The 15,396-nt window shown below is 32.7% G+C and overlaps 1 protein-coding gene across 2 annotated transcripts in view; it reads right to left on the bottom strand.

Moving 5' to 3' along the window:
* LOC103313539 (uncharacterized) overlaps nt 1-15,396 on the bottom strand; it is a 30,937-nt gene that overhangs the window by 10,793 nt on the left and 4,748 nt on the right. The window contains exon 2 of one of the 2 annotated variants that reach the window (XM_015981237.2): nt 7,487-7,507. The exons of the other annotated variant lie outside the window; for it this stretch is intronic. The gene's annotated coding sequence lies outside the window, so the exon portion shown is untranslated. The remainder of the gene's footprint in view (nt 1-7,486; nt 7,508-15,396) is intronic. 2 annotated transcript variants of the gene reach the window in all.

Raw genomic sequence — 15,396 nt, 5'->3', positions numbered from 1 at the left:
TTTCAAATAGCTTTCCTTATATTCTTTGACAAAAGTTCAGTTCTCGCCTTATTTTTGAAAAAACGGGCCCAATTTTGTGATTTTCCTGTCGAAGTTAGCGAAATTAATCGAAAACGTTTTGTGCTTAAACACAGGAAAAATAAATATTTTGGTGATTTATTTATCCTACATTTGTAGAGTTGTTTTTGTTGGTTAGAGCAAAATTTTGCGATAAATACTAACTACACTATGGTAGCGCTCAGCTCCGTTTGCGTGTGCGTCATCTGACATTTCTGTCACTAAGTTTACATAGAAGGGGCATACCGGTGACAAACTATCAAATACTTTTTGAGGTTACGAAGTGTTTAAATTATGAGTTGTTACAAAAAAACAGATTCACAAAACAAGAACTGATAAACGCAGAATCAAAAACCTAACGAAACGCAAATCACAAAACACAATAAACGAACAGAAAATACTTGCGATTAACACCGATAACACTTTCGACAACCATGCGACGACGTCTATAATTTACTGTCAATGTCAGTTTGACAAATTCGTGACACTTGACGGTGTTGTCGAAGTGCACATGTAAATTAATGTTCAAGGATACCACCCTTAGATAGCCCTTAGCTGTTTAAATTTGCATTGTTTTTGATAATTTTTTATAGCTTTGTGTTGGTAATGAAAAAATGAAATTGATGACGCACACGCAAATCGAGCTGACCGCCACTATAACTGAAATAATTTTTCGACATTTTGAAAAGAAATTAGTTTTTTGCTTTAAAACCAGCTGGGTTTTTATTAGAAATTTTTTACAAATTAATGAGAAATAAGTTTGTTTTTGACTCAAAAAAGCTAAAGAATTTAAAAAGGCAAAAGTCTTAAAGTGGTTTAGGACTTTTCTAGAAAAATATCACTTCGATCGTTCTATTTTAAACTAAAAATTTGCTTGCTTTCCTTAATTTATTCTGAGAGTTATTCAAAAAGAAACTCACTTATTATCACCCCTTATGTTTCTAAAATAAGCCAAAAATCACAAATAAAGCTTGAATATGACAGATATTTTGTTAGTTGTGAATTGAATTTAAAATTTTTATTTAAAAAAACAGAGCGAAAACTATTTCTTTTCCTGTAAAGAACTGAATGGCAGGAAGAGGCATCAGTGAATGCTTTGTAAAACAAAGTATGTATTGTTCATGAAACATTAATTGTCAGTCGTCATAAAGTGCGCTGCCTAATCTTAAATTCATATTATCCATTCATGACCTTTCTAGATAAGGGTTGGTATGGAAATTTGACAGCTTTGTCTGTGGAAATTCAATTAAGTTAGCCCATGTGCCAAAGAAGTAAATACCAACCCAGTTGGCAGCGTAAAATCAAAACAAAACGAATTTTGTTTCATAGTTTTTCAAGAAATGATATCTAACAAATTTATACTTTTCTATATTAATTATATGATGTATTGATTACTATTTAAGTCTATTTCCTATTAAAAAATAATTAAACTAAAAAATGGTGAATGCGCCGGGTTATTTATTAATAATTTATAACTCAAAAATTAAGACTTTTTAAAGCATAACGATTTATTTTACTAAATATTACATCTTATTTTTGTGTTCTACCAGCTTTTTTATAACGCAAAAAACTTATTTTAACAAAAAATTATTTTAGCTTAAAAATGGTGGATGCGCCGGGTTATTTTTTAAACATTTTTAACCCCAAAACTCATGGTTCTACAATAACACAGTTTGTTCCAATAATTTTTACGCATTACACTAGTACAAATTCACAAAATTTAATAATTTTTTCCAGTTGACTTCAAAGAATCAAAAATACTACTTTTTTAAAACTTGCTCTAGCAAACTTTTGGTGACTTTTCTATGCGTCTACAACCTTCTTGAGTTCTTATAAGTACAAAATAATCAATTGCTTTAATTTTTTATAGATGAGTTTTCTAATTTTTGTCGAGATTTTAGTAAAATTTCAGAATATTGTGTCAAGCAATGACTTAAATTCGTCCTTTATTGCTTTGGTCTTTTAGATTCACTTAAAAGAACAAAGTTGTAGTCACATGTGTCGTTTATGACAAAATAGTTTTATGTTTTCTATCTCAATTTTATAGCATTTTAAGATTAAAAAATAGTCTTAATTTTTGTTTCATATTTTTCAATAAATTATATTCAACAAATTTAGACTTTTTAAACTAGACCATATCGTACTTTAACTCAGTTTCGAAAGGGTGAGAACGTAGTTTCCAACCGCATCGTGATAAATTTAGCCACTTTAGATTGCAGATTAGTTCAGTGCAGTGTTCGTTCCTTTTTATATTGGAAACGTAATGAAATGCAGTCGATGAGGAATCGCTCTGTCATTTCCAGGCTTACGGGCGATGTGGCCAAATTAATGTAATATGGCGTCGAAGAAGGAGCTCGACAATAATTCAATAAATTATTGTCATCGCTGACCCAAATATAAAAATTTTCTGAACGCGCAGCACTCAAGGGAGAACTCGATCACAAAAACTAGCGGCGAAAAGGCAGAGAACAATAAATCATAAATTCAAGAATAAAACAAACAAACGTCCTCGTGGATAATCGAAGAGTCAGATTTTTGCGAAATTTTCATGTTTGTACAAGACTCATTAGAATTTCAAACGACATTTCCATTTTAGATTGCAGATTCATGAAAAATTGTCGAAACCCAGCCTGGCGGTAAGTTTCAATTAATTACGCAGGCTTGGCGATGTTTGCTAATTAAAATTCAAACGACTTCATGGAACTGAAGCGATACATTCTGATATAAACACTTGTCTCGGCTGCTGAAGAGATCATGCAAAGTGTTATGGAGGTGTTGAGAGTGCGACTCGAGAAAGGAGAGCCTTTAAATCATACAATAAAGAGCTTTGGAGAGACATTTAAGTTTTCTCTTGTCGTTTGAAATTCTCATGAAAACTTTGAAATACTGACGTTGTCTTTTACTGCAGATGACGCTTCTGACGCCACCTGATACGTCCGCTTTCCATAAATAATTTTTTAAATCGGCTTTGCACAGAACTTGAGCTACACGTCAGTCTTCATCAATTCGGTCCTTTGTGGACACGGCATTGATTTGATGCTCGTGGCCGTTATCCTCTTGAAACAGTCGATTGCCATAAATCAACGATTATGACATGTGGGAAAGCGAGCTATGAACTCCCACCAGGCACGATTTACATGTTTTCCAAACACTCGAACATTTTATTGTGTAAAAAGTATCATAATTTATTATCTAAATATCGAATTAAAACTTTTCCTTGAAAATTTATCGAAAGATTACCAATAAAGGTCAAAACCTACATCATTTTTAGTTTTTAGTTTTTAATCAGAAAATCAAATTTGTTCGAAATTGCTTTGTGAGAGTTTTTTGAGCACTTTGAGTGCCATATTTAATTAATTTCTTTTACTAAACAAAGACTTATATATTTTTTGTTTTTTTGCACAATTATTTAGACTGGAGATTTTTGCGCCGACAATTTGGCAAAAGGAATCATTAAAATTGAACACATGACTAGTTTCCAGACATACTTTTCGTGAAAGAGATTCAAGTTATCGATCTATCATTAACAACATAACATAAAACAAGTCCTGGAACGTGCACTGCGAAATGTAGATTAGACAGAGTAAACAAGCAAGCTTGGAGAGTTGATACCAAACATTTGTTGCCCGAAGTTTATTCACTAACGTAACACGACACTTGAAACAGATAATATTTGCGAAAACCAGTCATTGTAGTTGATTTCTGGTGGCAGTTCGAATAAAAGGCCTGAGATTGGTTTATGGCTAGGGCGAAAAATTGGCCGTAAAATGACGGCCTGCAATTTGTCTCGATCGCAAAATTTCGTATAATCAAGACACAGAAAGGCACCCTAATGAACATTTTCTCATCGTAATGAACCATTTACTTGTGATGGTGTAATAATCCGACTCACAGTCACAGAATGGGCGAAATTAAAGTCAGTTGGAGTTTTTTGTAATTTTTTCTTGGCAGCTGGGAAGAGTCAAGAGATCAAAGTGAAGCGAAACCGCGAGAATTTTATGCGAGGAATTGAAGCAATTAGCCTGTATGCCGTAATAAAGCGATTCGAGTCTTGTTCAAAGGATAATGATCGATCAGACCCATCCAATTTCTCGCTGATTTGATTTTCGTCTTAATTCCATTATGGAATATCAGGAGAAAAAGTTCCGCTTTGATTGAAGTGTAATACAGTGTAATTAAAGAGCGTATCGATCGGTTGCCTCTAATTGAAACTTCTTCACATTCAGAAGTTTGATCTTGCAAGCAACCAAAAAATGGAAGTCAAAAACGTTTCAGGAGAAAGACCGGGCGCTGCAGAAGGCGGAAACATCAATTAGATTATATCCGAAATTGTGTTTATTTTTAAATTTATTCGCGAATATTTCCGGCCAGTGATTTAGAAACTGAAAGGTACATCGTTCATATGACCGTTTCAGATTTAGTCAAGTGTGAGAATCTCTTTTGCTTCACAGATGAAAACAAACAAATGGTGATGTGCTGAATAAAATTTTATGTTCCTCGTAGGAAAATCTCTGAGAGATAAAATACAAAGGATTTCCGATTGTTAACCACGAATCTAATGAAACGGCGTTGCAACAAAAAAATTATTGATTACATTTTGTTTCGAAATGTAGGCCGGTGTTGTAATAAATTTCGTTTGACAGGTGAGTAATGCAAATATAATTTTAATTTTTTGAAACAAAGCATTTCGTGTTTTATTTCCTCTCCAAATTAACTGTGAAGGTTACAACTCATTACTCGCCCGTTTTTGTAATTAATTAAATAACTTCCCAGAGAAAAATTTAAAACCCGGCAAGGCCAGCTTTAGAGAAAGAATGTAAGATGGAAAAATATTTCTCTTTCAAATTTAATTGATGTTTTGTTTTCCGGGATTATTTTAGCCTTTTAAACATTGTCTCCCTAATTAAAAAGCAATGCTAATTAAAAATAAGAATTGAAGACACAATTAAATGCCAGTAGCAACCAACAAAGAATAAGACTAACTGTTTTACTTAAAGTAAAATAAATAAGTAAATAAATGAATTTCCTAAAAAATTATTTATGTGTTTCCGTTTTTTGTCGTTCTTTCGACTTTTGCATAAAACGGAATAGTTTTTGCTCTGTCCGCCGTATTACTAATAAAATTCCCATTTTGCTGGGAACATGGCAATGCGATAAAAAGCTTGGCTGGGGGCTAGATTCAATATTCGAAGTTCTTAAGTATCGCTTTAAATTGGGAATTTATTTTCAGTTTAAGAGAAGTTCCCAACAAAAACCCAACTTTATTTCACACTTGAGCTTTTTCCACCAAATCCCTCAAGTTTAATTATTTCTCTTGCATAGAAATCACCTCACGTAACAAACTACCACCCCTTCGTTTTTCAAACGCGTCTCCCATGCATAAACGTCACAAATTGATTGTGAACGGACCGGTCCCTTCTAATTTCCGCTTTTTGGAATCGAATACGCCCACCTTTGCCAGTCGTGTTACCTTGTTATGAATAAATAGAATTCCGCCCCTAATGGAGTATGAGGCGAAAAGTGGATCAAAAGACGAGAAACGGAAATAATCCGACCATCAGTAAAATTGGATAGCCAAAAGGCTGCTTTTTAATAAGAAAGCAAAAAGAGATTGTTGTTTGCGCTCTAGATGACTTATGAATGGTCAAAGTCTCAAAGGGAAAAACTATTTCACAAAAGTTACTCTAATTAGACTAATTGAAGAGCGGTGCTCCAACGAAACAGTTAATAATAATAATCTTTAGAAATATTGGGAAAAGTGGGTAAATAATTTGGCTACGTCTAGGCGCCAGATAACAATACGCCCAGCGTCTGATCAAATTTCGCTCGATAATAAGTAATAAGACCCTTAGCAATCTTCACATCACTTCGGAATTGGCTTAGGAGCACTAATGAGCCTGTTGCAAGGCACTGTTAACAAAACGAAGTGACTTTCAAAACTAACGAGCTTTGTATCGAAACACATTACTTTCAGAATGGATTTTGATGTGCTTTTTCCGATGGAGTAAAATTTTTTCTTAGCTCATTTTGTCGCAAAAAGTGTTTGTGAGATGTTGAATTTATAACTTGGAAACTGAAAGTTCTAGAACAAGACGGTTTGTTCCAGCGCCTTGTAGGGTTTATTTTATGTATTGTATTAAATTTTTTTACCATACTTTATTTTTTTAAATTAGTTGTTATAACACTTCGAACAAAAAAAATAACTCGTCGTGTTAGTAAAGTTTTATACACTTTTTACGTTTTAAGAATTTTTTTATTCCTCAAAAGTGTAAAAAACAGTCAAATGATTCGATTATTTAAAATAATTTTTTTGAATTTTTTAAAATTATTTTCAGAATTTTGGTCGATTTTTAGTACCCGGAACTATAACACGTATTGTCATTAGGTTTATTATCGTTAACAAATCTTTTTAATTAACTATCTTCAAAAAACAAAAACAAAAATAAAAAATAAAAAAAAACTTAAAAAATGGTGGATGCGCCGGGTTATTTTCTTTACCAATTTTTAACTCAATAACTAGAAGTTTTGCAATAACACAGATTATTTCAGTGGATTTTACACTTGTGCAAATTTAACTCAGTTAACTATTGGAAATTCTTGGATCATTTTACAAAGTCTTACAAAATAGTTTAATTTTTTCGAATAGTTTTGCCGTAAATAAGAAACTATAAAGTTGTAGTAGACAGAAAACAGAAAAAGCTTTTTGACACGTCCAGGATACAAAAATAATAAATCGGGCTTCAGCCTTCAACAGAGCATCATTGTTGATTTTGTCCGCCTCTTGGCGCCTCACTTTCATAAATCCTCAAACCGTAAATATAGATAATTGACATAATACTTGACACGGTCGTGCAAAAACGGCTCCCTCGGTGACTATAATCCTCCAGATGAATCATAATAACATTAAGATGAAATAAAGTATCGCAGAGATTGCAAAAAAGCTCACACATTGAGCCAAAGCCCCAAGAGATTATTATTTGCCCTTATAATCCTCAAAGCTTCCGCTTGCGTTATTATTGTTATTAACCCATTCCTAAGCCTTGCCCAGCGATGGACAATTCAATTTAAATTCATGTTTTTCGCAATGATTTCGCCATTATTATGGAAATTGTTTGCAGTCGGGATTTGAGCTAAATACAGACTCTTTTAATGTCTAGCTTGACGGTAAATAGAGTTACTCGTGCATATTACTCTCAAAAAAGCGTGATGCGTTTCGACAGAGGAAAGCAGATCACACCTACTGAAAGCTCGCATTTTTCAGTTGCTGAAAAGCAAGAACCCTATTGTTTGCATACAAACGATTGGAAGTTTTAATTAACAAAAGTTTTACTAATTATGAACGCTCACCTAACACCGCCAGATGTAACTCATTTTAAAAGCAAAATTTTGTGTTTCGTTCTTGCAATTAAAAAGTTAGAAAAATACTTACTTGGTGTTTTAGGGCGGCGATCTGCAATAGAATAAAAATCTATTAAATTGGAACAACATGTAGAGCGAAATTTATATCAAGCGATAAATCACACGAATGAAAAAGCAATTAAAAGCATTTGTGTGAGTTTATCGATTGATTTGATTACAGTGAATAATAAATTATTAAACTGTGCATGGCAGGGGCAAAACAATAAATCGTGTTTGAATTAAAATCTTAAGTAGCACTAGAATTTAATATCGTTTCTTCGGCACCAAAACAATAATGAAAAATTCTCGGTGGCATTAATTACAATTTTATCAGCGAGGTTCCAGCTTTTGCACCGTAAACAATTAAAAGGGCGATTTATTCGCGCAAATTTATGGCCCGAATTTAGGACGATTCAAGTCCAAGACAAGAGTAATGAATCGAAAATTAGTCTTCAGGGTCAAGCAAGTTAAACAACATATTAATTTTGACTTTTTCCCCGTCATCAATCATTTTCTTTCGGCCGGAAAAAGGGACGCTCTAAAGACTATTATCTGACACGAACGCCGTCTGACACACATGCACCGTTTCATCTTTATTGCTTTCTCGACATACGCAGAAAAATAAAATTACGAGTAGTTTGTTTTCGATTGACAATGGACGTTATCGAAATGAAACGTTAGAGGGCGAAATCAACAATGCAATAAAATCAGTTGAGGGTTCTTTTGAGATAAGAAACTGGCGGACCCGAAACTTGATGCGATCTCTCCGAGAATTTTTATTGCCACATTAAGTCCCACAAGTTTAAATTATTTTGTAGCATTTTACAAAACTGCTAATAAGGGGATTAAAATTGATTTAAATTAGCCTTTTTGCGAATTTTTTACTAAAATTTTTCACAAAACTCATTTTTTGTTAGAGAAAACGCACCAAGTTAACTTTAGCATTACATAGTTCTTAATTTTTTCGTGTTGTTATGCTTTTTTATGTCAGAATTTTAATTATTTTGGAAGTACATCATCAAATTATTTTTTCGGAAATTTAAGCATATTTTTTGGGGTTATAGCAAAATATTTTGGATTAATTACGCTAAAACTAGCTAAAAAATCATCAGATATATACACTAGTCTTATAAAAAAATTGAAATTTTACATTTTCTTAGGTAAAGTTAGGATAGCCATTTCATAAAAGAATACTTAATTCTTCAACAAAAAATTTATAATACAAAAATTAAAAGTCGTAGTAAAGCTAAATGGTTTGTTGGTTTGAATTTTGCGGCCAACTTTACGTATTATATCAGATTTCTAAAACACTAGCTTACTTGAAAACTTACTTTTATAAAAATATTTTAGATTAGAAAAATGGTGGATGCGCCGGGTTATTATATTTTTAAATTTATAACTTAAAAACTAAAAGTCGTAGAGCAAAACTGTTTACCTCATTAAATTTTCCAGCAAATTTTAGATGTGATACTAGCTTTTTACAACACAAGATTGTACCAAAATCTATTTGAAAAATATTTTAAATAAAAATAGTAAATGTGCCGGTATTTTTAATTATAATTTAAAAACTACAGGTCGTAGAGCTGAACGGTTTGTTTTATTAAATTCTGCGACAAATTGTACGTATTATACCAACAATTCTACAACTCTAGTTTATTTGAAAACGTATTTTTAAAATTAAGTTAAATAGAAAAATGGTGGATGCGCCAGGTTATTTTATTAAAACATTAACTTGTTTCAGTGAATGCTGGGGCAAACTGTACGTACTTCACAAGCTTTTCGACAACACCAGCGTACACAAAAAAATATTTTAAAAAATATTTTAAGTTTAAAAATGGTGGATGCGCCGGGCAAATTTTTTAATTTTTTTTTAAAATTATAACTAAAAGTCGTAGAGTAAAACGGTTTGTTCTAGTAAATTGTGTGGCTGATTCTTCGTATTATATTAGCTTTTCTACTACACCACTTGCTCAAGAACTTATTTGAAAAATTATTTTAGACATGTCAGTTGCTTCGATTTTAGAATTGATCTTAGTTTGCCTGGAGCCAAGTTTTATTAAGGTGTGTCATTTGTTTTTAAACAAATTTTTGATTCTTTTACCTAATTTTGTTTAATTTGTTTACTGCGATGATTGTTTAGGTTTAAAACTTGTTCTTTTTAAATGCATTTAAAGCAAACACTCGTTTTCCGGGTTGTTGGTTAATTTTAGTTAGAGTTCAAAATCAAATTAAAAACTTCTCTCCGAGGGTGAACATCAACGAAATGATGTAAAAATAAGTCGCGTTTTTTCTCTTTCTTTGCGCTTTTTTTACAAACAAAGTTAGTTGCAGCTATAAAAGCCAAACATTTTGTTGTTTTCGGTTCATTAAATGTGCAGTTTTAGTAAAAACAGTTTTGTTTGCCTAATTTTTCGTGTTTTCCTACTCACATGCCATTTAAATTCATTGGGCATATTTGAGCGAGTACGTGCCATGCATCCGTACGTTTTGATTTGGTTTCTCGTTCGACATGATTCGAAGGAATTGACATATCTGAGAAGTTATTAACTTGGGGTCGAGTAAAGCCCTTGACACATTCGCACTGAAATAAATTACGTTCGGTGGAAAATTCAATTTGTGTGTAAAAATGTGACGTCGTGGAGATAATAGAGTGGTACACTTCTTAGAAAAATTTAATCCGGGGTTATTGCAGTCACAGCGTGAAAAGAAACATTCAACAATACCCAACTTGCTCCGATTCTTTTCAAGTGGATGTTCGTTCAAAAACTTTCGATTACAGAATAGCTCCGATTCAATTTGTTAAAGTGTAGTCCGCTTTAATCCTTTTTTAATCCCAGCGCAGCATTCGAAGCTGGTCAAGATATTTCCCTTTCACGAACGTCAATCAAGCGGTCCGAAAATCAACTAAAAATTGCGCCGCAAATGCCTGAAGGAATAAATTAATGTAGGCTTGTCTGCTTCGGATTCGGGACGCGGAAGTAATTTTCAAAGATTCATTTGACTTTATTGAAAATTCGAAAAGGGTTGCGCGCAGAGGGGAAGTCGAAATGCTGGGAAGATTAAGTTGTAAATGATCGTAATATGCGGATTCTCGCAGACATCAAATGCCGCTTTATTACTCGAATATCATGGAAATCGAATTAATGCAAATATTGCTGTGTCTATAAAATATAATAAAAGAAACTTTGACAAAAATCAACAAAGGTTTTTCACTTTCAAGATATTTTTTGTTCTAACTCAATTAGAGATGTTTGAAAAAAATTGAAAAAGCTCTCTTTTTGCACAATGGTTTAATTATTGCCATTTTTAGTTTTTGGGCGAAACTGTAATTTTGAATAATATATGCTAAATGTTGTAGTTCCACACTTCAACAAATTCACTATAAATTCGCGAAATAACATGGATGCGAGCCGGGTCTGACGTTGCAATTTATCAGAAAGCTCTCGTCTACCAAACATCTACAAAGTTGTTTTTTAAGAAATGAAACTCGCATCAACGGCCCAACTCTAAACAGAGCTACGCAATATTTTACACATACTTCAAACTCAAGAAATGCGAATTGGGCAAAAAAGCATCGATTAATATTTGGTGAAACGACGACAGATTTGATTAATGTTGAAAATAATTCGCAACAGCGCTTTTTGCAGCCTTTGTATATACAAAATGACTGGGCCAGACCTGTTTAGCAGAGTTTCAAGCGAGCAGGCTGGAAAACAATTCAGAATTCATAAAGATTTCGAGACGAAGAACTTTGGTAATTAGGACGGAAACTTGATCTATTGTCATTAACACTGAGCAACCGCCGGTTCAGATAAAAATGCTGTAAAGGTTGTTATCTTGCGATTAAGTGAAAAACTTTGCCTGGAATTATTAGGTGGAAATAATAAATTGTACAAATCTGTCTAATCTACCAAAAAAATTGCAAGTTCATGGTGCGTGAATTTTGCAGCAATGACGGAGTAGTTGTCCGTTTTTTTTTCTTTTATTTCGCCCAAATTGGTAGTAAACAGTGAGCGATCGTTAAAAGAGCGTTTTATGCCAGTTTCATTGCTTGTGCGGCCTTTTTATTAAAATGTCTTCCTACAAGGTGGACAAATTTAATTATTTCCATCCCTTGCATGAAATTATTCCCGTTATAACATATAGCAGTTTCAATTAAGTGGAAAAACCAACAGAACGTACGTTTCACGAAGTGCTTTTATAATGTATTTACTTGTTAAGGAAGTCCTTGGTGGAGTTGGCGCCATAGTATGCATTTGTTAGCCGCAGGACATTAAGTCTGTCCTACATTCATTGTCTGGAAGCTAGTAAAACACAAAATGTTGTGCTGAAAATGTGGCGACTTCAATAACATGAAGTTAAATCTTTGCTGTTCGGTTTTTGTATATTATTAAAGTTTGGACGAGGAAAAACAACAAAACACTCGCCTTTGTTCCAAAGTTGTAATCAAAACTAGTCTGAAATTATAAGTGAAGCTCATTTGTTGGGGTTAACTTTATTGGGAAGTTGCTGATTTTGCGGTTTTTTCAGGCAATTTTCCTGAAATTAGTTGAGCTTTTCTACTAGGCAATTATGCTGGAAATGTGCTTCAGGACATTTGCTTTGAGTTTATACTGAATCGCACCATATTCTTGTTTCAGAATGAGAGATTTTTGAGGTAATGTAGCAATAATAAGCAAATGTAGCTTATTTGAAAACATATTTAAAAAAAATGGTGGATGCGCCGGGCTATTTTATTAAAAAGTTGCCAACTTAAAAATTGAGAGTCATAAAGCAAAACGGTTTGTTTCAGTAAGAGCTGCGGCAAATTTTACGTACTTTACCAGCTTTTCTACATACCAGCTTACTCAAAAACTTATTTTAAAAATATTGTAATTGTAAAAATGGTGGATGCGCTGGGCTATTTTTTTTAAAATTATGATTTTATAACTAATAATTATGGAAGGAAACAATTTGTTCTAGTAAATTTTGTGACTGATTTTCCGTATTATATCAGCTTTTTCAATTTTTTAGTTTTCCTGAAACTAGTTGTAGCTTTTCTTCTAGGCAATTATGCTGGAGATGTGCTTTAGGACATTTGCTTTGAGTTTATACTGAATCGCATTATATTCTAGTTTCAGAATGAGAAATTTTTGAGATAATGTAGCAATAATAAGCAAATGTAGCTTATTTGAAAACGTATTTTCAAAATAAATTAAATTAAAAATGGTGGATGCGCCGGGTTATTTTATTAAAAGTTGTCAACTAAAAAATTGAGAGTCATAAAGCAAAACAGTTTGATTCAGTAAAAGCTGCGGCAAATTTTACATACTTTACCAGCTTTTCTACATACCAGCTTACTCAAAAACTTATTTTAAAAAAATATTGTAATTGTAAAAATGGTGGATGCGCCGGGTTATTTTTTTTAAATTATGATTTTATAACTAATAGTTGTAGAGCGAAACAATTTGTTCTAGTAAATTTTGTGACTGATTTTCCGTATTATATCAGCTTTTTCAATTTTTTAGTTTTCCTGAAACTAGTTGTAGCTTTTCTACTAGGCAATTATGCTAGAAATGTGCTTCAGGACATTTGCTTTGAGTTTATAATACGGAATCGCACCATATTCTAGTTTCAGAATGAAAGTTTTTCGAGGTACCTCACGTGTAATATCACGAGAAAGCAGGCCCTAAAGCACCTTGTTTCTAAAATTTCAAACATTTGTGCGTTACATTTTCGTAGCGAATTTTTGATCCATATTTTGTGTAACAATAAAGGTATTTGTGCACTTGGTAGTTAACCTATTTAGCGCTTATTGAAAATTTAAAACAGCGCGGAAAGCCGTTTAGTGAACTATCTGCATCCTAATTTAACTCGCGTCTTATTAGACGATAAATTAATATAATAGCTCTCGCGATGCAAGCACCGCTCGAATTAATTTTAATGAAATACGAAACTTTGATATAGAAATGAATTGGTGGAAATTGCGCCTTGTCCGTTTCAATTAACTTTGGGGCACTGCCATAATGGAGAACTCATGTCATACATCTATCTCCTCCATTCAGAAATGTTTATTGCTCCATTAGGAAAAAAATATAGCGAACGCATAAATTCCGCCGGCAATAAATTCACCAATGTTTCACTCTAACCTACAAATCGGTTAACAAATCGCTCGGATTAGGCTAGTGCCTGTCTAACCTATTTTTCTTTCTCCGAAATCCGACTATTTTCCTGCAGCGAACACATAAATTCATCAATCTGAATCAGTTGACGACCAGCTAATTGCAAAAATAAAACATTTAAACAACATTAACCACTAATCTTAAATTAAGTTAATGTGGCTGAGAAAGGCCATAAAGTGCTTCTCCGTGCATGAAATGTTGCAACTTGAAGCTTTATGCAACCTGGCTCACTTGAATCCAAAGCTTCTAATAAAACGGCAATAAATCCTGGCCGTTTCGCTCCGGTAAAAGCGCGCTTTATTTAAAATTTATAGAAAGAGCTCGATTTTTAATGTAATCATGGCTCGGAGAGCTGTTTTCCACAAAGTTTTTGTTCCACAAGCAAATTTTGCCCGACTTTATCCGAGAAATAAGAAATGGAGAAACAGGTTATTTATTCAAAGATTTCAATAAGCACTGCAAAATATCATTTGATTAAGTAAGTTTTGAACAAGGGAAATGCGGGTAAACTGTTCACTAAACGTTACCTGTTTTGGTTAAGGAATACTTAATTCTTCAACAACAAAAATTATAATTCAAAAATTAAAAGCCGTAGTAGAGCTAAACAGTGTGTCTCAGTAAATTCTGTAGCTAATTTCACGTAATATACTAGATTTTTTACAACAATAGATTATTTGAGAACACATTTTAAAAAATAATAAATATTAAAAAAATGGTGGATGCGCCGGGTTATTTATTTAAAAAATTTATAACTCAAAAGCTAAAAGTTGTAGAGCAATGCGGTTTGTTTCGTTGAATTCAGCGGCTTATTTTCTATATACCTATATACCAACTTTTTACGATATTTAAAATTTTGAATTATTTTGATAAAATTTCTTGAGTTACACTTCAAGAAAGTGAAAAAATTAAATTTTTTTAAAACTCGTTCTGTCATAGTATTTTAAACTTATATAAGTTTTTACATCCCTATAGAGTTGTTAAAAGTCCACAAAAAGTCTAGTTGATTGATTTTTTAATATTTGATTTTTCCAATTTATGTCGCGATTTTGGTCAACTTTCGGTATCCGAAACATTTATCAAGCTGTAACTCCGAAACTGTTAGCAATAACCCCATAAAGTGTATTATCGTTGGAAAGCTTTTAACATTATCTATTTTTTTCAAAAAAGCTTATTGTTCTCCGACTAATAATTTTCGAGAAATTGCAAATAAACGTAAAAATAAGTACAATTTTAAAAAATTTAAAACCAAGAAACTATTGGAAATTTGGCAATTTTTTCGATGCCAATCGATTCCTTGGGTCATTTTGCATAGGTGTGGGTAAATAGAGTTCCACCTTTTTGAATAGTTTAGCCGTAATTGAGAAAATAAAAAAAATAAAAAAAGTTAAGCCCGACTTTATCCGAGAAATAAGGGAGAAAAGATTATTTATTTAAAGATTTTAATAACACGGCAAAATGTCTCTTGATTAAGTAAGTTTTCAACTAGAGAAATGCAAGTAAACAGTTTTCATTCCAACGTCACCTTTTCCAAGCACTAATTGAATTTTTCTCCTTGTTTGCCGGATTTGTGCTTTATGAATCCGATTAAAAACGAGCAAAGTTGCTGAAACAATAAACTTTTCGCTAGTCACCAATCAGTGTTTGATTTATCGTCATTGGAGTGAACCTTCTAGCGAACAGTTTAAATTTGGCTAAGAAATAATTTTTCTGTAATCCCAGTAATCCATAACCTTTTTGCAATTCAAAGGAGTTAATCCAGAATCAGAGGCGTAATCTGGCT

This window comes from Tribolium castaneum, chromosome 3 (genome assembly GCF_031307605.1).
Source record: "Tribolium castaneum strain GA2 chromosome 3, icTriCast1.1, whole genome shotgun sequence".
Taxonomy (NCBI): domain Eukaryota; kingdom Metazoa; phylum Arthropoda; class Insecta; order Coleoptera; family Tenebrionidae; genus Tribolium; species Tribolium castaneum.
This window is presented reverse-complemented; position numbering and strand designations above follow the sequence as displayed.